We start from the raw sequence: 6000 nt of genomic DNA, 5'->3' as shown, positions 1-6000 counted from the left end.
TCGTTCGAGGCACGGGAAGCTAAGAGTAAAATACTATATGAAGAACGCCTGAGGAAATTGGACGATAACAAATGGGCAGCTAAGGTATTTAAATATTTATACAGAAAGAACGTTGACTCACAGTGGCGGAAAAGAACTAGAAAACTAACCAGTAAGTATGCCGGTCATGAGGACGGAGAAAGAGCATTAAACGACAGGTTAAAAACGCGGAAGTTAAAAATTGGATGAATTCAATGGAAAAGAAATATAGTGTAGAACTATATCGATTCTAGAAAAGGCAGATCAGGAAAGAAATTTTCTATGATAACTCAAGAGGCAGTGCCCTACTTTTTGAAGCTAGATCAGGGTGTCTTAGAACGCGCAGCTACAAAAAGAAATTTAACGAAGATGATGACACATGTGCGGTGTGTGGTAGATCTGTGGAAACAATTGAACACCTCATAATCAAATGTGATGGTATCCATCCTGATGTCGATGCAGGCACAGTCACTCTTTCTGAGGCCCTAGGGTTTAAAGATAACAATGGTCATGTAAACAAATCTGCAGTGGAAGTCAGCAAAAAGCGATTGGAGGATTGGTGGCTGAAAAGCAGAGATGTGGCATAAGGTTAGAATTGTAGGAAACCGTAGGCAAAGGTGATGGAGAATCTTAATGAGAATTGCCAACACAGTAAACAAAAAAAATTATAAAGAAAAGCTGAGCATGGTGGCAATTGCCACCACCCCGTTTCAAAGGGGGCGCTCCTATCCATCCATCCATCCATCGTAGACGAAAGTAGAAAAAAAAAACAAACGCCGCCAGTATGCACGCGCATCATGTTATGCGAAGGTCTCATCACGTGTGCGGTGTCCATTTCTTCACCGCTTTTCCGCCAGTCCCGAGTTGCATTGGCAGTGGTCGTAGTTGGTGAACAAAAACTACTTGCGCCAACAAAAAGCTAAACGTTAGAGCAGTTTGTGAACGAAATGCAGTCAGAAACAAACCCGGCCACTGCCTGTGCCTATAATATCGGGCGCGGAACGAAGCGCAGCGTCTGGTTACCAAACTATAATCTGTGCATAATTTTAAGAGATCAAGTATTTGGACGGCCTTGGCAGAGCTGTTTTTTAATTCAGCAGTACACTATGTGAGGACTTCACAAATTTGGCCACAATTTCGCCGCCCCACATGATCGTCAATATCGGGAGGGTGTGGGGATCGCCACCTGAAAAAAATAAACATGTCGTTAGTGCAAAAATACTAATTTAATTTGCACAGCATGGCATGAATAGAAGCGGCGACATGAACTTTTTTTACCAAACTGCAAAGTGAGAAAAAATGCAGCTGGCAACGTAAGATGAAAAAATACACGGCATGCACATGACGGTAAACTCTGCCATGCATTGTAATAAATTATTCGCCTGAAATCGCATCGAATGCACTGTAAAAAAATCCACACTATGCATAACCGTGCCAGAGGTACAACAAACGCAGCGACTTGAGCAGTGCCCCGACCCGATTGAGATTGGAATTCTCAAAACAGGTCGGCGATTCTGCCTGTCAGTAAGTGGTAATAGCGTTCCTTAGCGTACCAACCTATTAGATCGTGTAACTGCACATTTTCTGGTATTTGTGCACCAGTAGTGCTGGCGGGAGCGGAGAAGGCGAGAATGCGAATCGCTTTCAGTCAACTGGCTTGTATCGCTCGTAGTACGAACAGCCCTATAGGCAAGCGGCAGGAGGGACCGAATTTCAATTTCATAGCGCGTATCTCCGCAAACAAACATTCTAATCATCAGAAGTGGATTCGTTTCGGTCATGTATACTCGCTGTTTCCAAAATGTTCAGTTTGTAAACGGGGTACTCTGTCGCAAGCTCAACATCTAAAATGTCACACTTGTCATGTCCAAGCAGGCAGCAAAAGCGTTCACGAAAAACTGAGCTCCACGAAAAACTAGATATTCATTGCTCTCCGCGAGCTTGTGTTTCAACACATCTTGCTTTCGTTTTTCTAACGTGCCGCATTTGCCCTACAGGCAACCGGCGACAAAAACTACACGCGTGAACTGCGAGCATGGCACTCACCGATGCTGATCGTTCGCTGCGTCGAGGAATGGTCACTTGCTCCCAGTTGGTTATTGCAGGAGCTAATGGCATAGCACACACGAGGATGGACACGAGGCGAACGCCCACCCAAAATTTCTAGGCTTGGCAGGAATAAAACGGGCGAATGACACTTTCAGAGATCGCACGCTGCTTCGGCAGCAGCCCACCGGCTGCAAATTATCAGTCCAAGATGGCGTCGGCGGTAGGCGGCGCTCGAGTAAAACAAACATGGCGGCGCCCAGGTATCGAAACTAAAATTAGGGTCCCTAGAAATACTTGCTAGTCTGCCGTACGCGCGGAGCTCCCCACGGAACCAGTTGGCTGCGCCTCGGATGAATGCGCAGGGGGCGCTGCACGCATTCGGAACGCTGTGCCAGGGCTGTGGCATGTTGCAAGTTGCGCGTCCGCGCCGAGGGTGGCGCCACGCTCGAAACGATTGCAGCGATCCTGGTATCGGCGGTAATAAAAGCATGCTTATAAACTAAATTATAACCAGCCATATGTATTAAAAATAAGATATCAAAGAAATTAGTTGCGAAGATGACGACGCGGGTAACGCGGCAGCAGACGACAAGCAGACGACGCCCGGTCAGCCGCGCAAGCGAAAACGGCGACGTCGGCGACATTCGCACTGCAGCAGCGTCATTGGCGTCATGTCGAGTCACACAGTGAGCTTTTCTTGGAGTCTGTTTACTAAGAACTAGCACTGCAGCATATTATGTTGTCCCTAGCCCAACGCACTGTGATTTCTTCTACACGAGTCAAAGGTTGAAATTTTTCGCTGCCTTTCTCTGCGTGTGTTTATTCATAGCCAAAAGACTGATGCGTTTCAATACATGTCAGATGTTTTACTTCCCTGCTATTTACCTAAATCTCTTTCAAAGTCGTGTACAAACCTATATTCAGTCATGTAGCATTTTATTATGTATACTGTACCTACCTTGACAACTTTTTTTTATCCCCTATATATTCTCTGTGCGCTCATGTCTTCTAGGTTTACATAATGGCGTTTTTTTATTTTGATTTTTAGGATGCCTGTCACTGATATTGCAATGCCATTGATGCCCGAAATCACTTTTTGAACATAGTTTGTCACTGCTGATGTTCTTTTAATAAATTGTTCTTTGTACAAAACCATTTACGCTTTTCGTTCTCGAGCGAGCGCAGCTGCTAAGCAGTCGCGCCGCTCGCCACCATACACCATGCTACATCAACAGACACATCAAAATACAAAAGCGAGCGAGCAGATTCCGTAAGTACTTGGGAAATCAAGCGTGTATGCAGCGCGCGATCAGTTAATCACCAGTATTTACAAAGCTTGGATCGAGCTAGGGGCCGCCAGCACCAGGAACGCGCGAGTACAGTGCACTGTAGCGCGAGCAACCGGCCACAACCAGCCGCCTAAACGCGCCGCCATATTGGATTTTTGATGCGTTTACCGCCTCTCCCAGGTGCCGCCACCATCACCTTCGAAAAAAAACGTCCCCATTGGCTCTATGAGAGTGTCACTCCCTTGGCTGTGCCTGCACAACACCACCGCCGTGCTGTGCCTGCCGTGGCTATGGAAGTATTGCGCGCTGCTTCTTGGTGGCGAGCACGGAATGCTGTTTTTTTTTTTTTTTGCAGTACTGGTGTTTGGTGGCAAACTTGAGCCAAGACGGGCTTTAAAGCCTATTTAGCATGGTTCGGTAGTCGTCAGGAGCTATAATGACGAATGCCGCACTGTGTTCGGTTGCTGTTAATGCACTCGGATTTTGCAATCTTGCGAACCGAACACCATCGGGAAACTGCACCAGAAGTGGTCACTTCATTAGTTTTGGTGCCTAAGGAACAGCCATACAGCTAGAATATGTTGGATATTCTCGACAGCCTAATTGATAAAGTAGCGATCAAGGATGCAGAAACTGCATTGGTCTCTTATGCTCCACGTATACATCTGACTCCAGCTCCTGTGCGACAGGAAAAAGACTAATTTATTATATCTCGGGCTACATAGCTAAAAAAGCACTGAAAAAAACTGTGTCAGCCTTGACGACTGAAAAAGCAGCGTCTACAGCAAATGATCAAGCTGCAGCTTTCACTGCAAACTTTCATAATGGTGCCTTGCTGTATCCCTCTGGCCCCTTGAAGAAAATTTATCACCGTCCTTGAAGACAGCTTCATCGCGCTTATTTTAGCCTTAATAAGTTGCACGACAAGAGCATTAATTGTTGACTTCGCTGATTTTTTCTTAACATATGTACAGAGGGCGAAACGCTTGTCTAGAACACGTTCTTGGTGTGTTTCCGGTTGAACACACGATATCTAGTGATTACATTTGGTTAAAAATGGTCTGGATGTAAGCATGGGCAGTCAAACTCATTCATCGTCATTTTTTGCCTTCCTCATCGCAGCGGCTTTGGGGGCTGCGGAACACTCAGCTGGGTCATTCTAGACATGTTTTGCCTTTTGTACGTTTTCTGCCTCTAGCCAGCGTGAAACATGGATGTGAAATGGACATAATCAAATTCTACATTCTGGTTCACCTGCGCTTCACGAAGTCAATCAATGTTCAAAGGGCTACCAAGAAGGAGCAGCTGAAGCTTTTAAAGATGAGATGATGCCAGTAGGCAGTGCAAACAAAAATGTGATCAGCCTGACACTGAGTGCAAAATTGACGGAAAGAAATGTGTTTAACAAAGGTTTTTATTTGGCGTCATACGTGAGTGATTCTTAGGTATATTTTCCCTGACAGTACGTCTGATCTACATTGCATGCGCTAATAATGCTATTTTACCAAGCACGGAATTCAAAGAAACTTCTTAGAATGCATGCTTGTGTTCAGTATACTTTGGTAACCCGGTTGCCTATGCACAAAGGAATGCATGCCGCAGTTCGCCTAAAGCACGTTGCGATTTGCAGGGCTCGGGTTTTCATCTTGCATGCTTTAATTGTGGCTGCATCTAGAAGTTTCCAGTGTTCAGTCTGTGTTCTAACTTCCATCTGCGATCTAAGTCCGTTCAAGTTGAGATCAGATTACCGCGCTGTCAACAGCGCTCTGTTGCAAACACACAGTCGTGCAGTTTAGAATCCCAGGGTAATGCCTTGATGCAAGGTATTTTTATTTATTAAGTTCCTCAGAAGACGGTATGACGATACGGCACGGTAGCAGTATTCAGAGAGGAGAATAGGGTATAAAAATGAGCGGGTTTGTTTCGCCTTCGACTCATGAGTACGCGCACGAAATTCGTTCGCAAAAAGAAAAAAAAAACGGTTGCGTCGCTGCATCGTTAACTGAAGTGTGCATTGAAATACCACTACTAATCTAAAATTAAAGAAAAAAAGAGTGTTAATCGTATGCGCAAAGTATCTGATAACGCGCAGCCAATTCGTTTCGCGAGGCGAAACGCGCGCGTCTACTGCAGACGCCGTGGCCGGCGCGGCACACCGGTTGCTCGCAGCGCCACCACGGCGATCATCCAGCAGCAGCCTCCGCCGCAGCCGGCGGACGCCAGACTAGCAAGTCTTTCTAGGGACCCTACTAAAATCATGTATACTCTCCTCCCTTCGTATCAACATACCCGCTAACCAGTGAAACCTTATATCCTCCTGAGACCCGTGTATGGCAATTTGTCCAATATATTGGACATTAGCTTTTAAGCCAGTACTCCCGCGCCGAAAGATTCATCTTCATAAAACCCGCTTGTCCAATACATTGGACAACTGGTTGCGCCATCTGCGCACCTTTTTTGAAATTAAACTGCTCACTTTCCCGCCAAAACACTTTGAAAATGACGGCGTTCAGCGGCGCGGCGTTCTATGGCACCTGCCGGAGAAGTAAGTGTTGTTTCTGCGATTTTTACGTACTTTGAACGCGTAAATTTTGTTGGATATCAACAAAAATAGAACAGGAAACATGTAGATATTATAATTGTA

The 6000-nt window shown here is 45.7% G+C and overlaps 1 long non-coding RNA gene across 1 annotated transcript; it reads right to left on the bottom strand.

The window, feature by feature from the left end:
- Positions 1 to 1090: 1090 nt before the first annotated feature.
- Positions 1091 to 2255, bottom strand: LOC149338337 (uncharacterized). The gene is made up of 2 exons (XR_016283731.1): positions 2065 to 2255; positions 1091 to 1204 (listed from the first exon to the last, which is right to left on the bottom strand). It is a non-coding gene; the product is annotated as an uncharacterized LOC149338337 (long non-coding RNA).
- Between the last annotated feature and the right edge of the window lie 3745 nt (positions 2256 to 6000).

Source organism: Amblyomma mixtum, chromosome 6, assembly GCF_055824585.1.
Source record: "Amblyomma mixtum isolate Tamu chromosome 6, ASM5582458v1, whole genome shotgun sequence".
Taxonomy (NCBI): domain Eukaryota; kingdom Metazoa; phylum Arthropoda; class Arachnida; order Ixodida; family Ixodidae; genus Amblyomma; species Amblyomma mixtum.
This window is presented reverse-complemented; position numbering and strand designations above follow the sequence as displayed.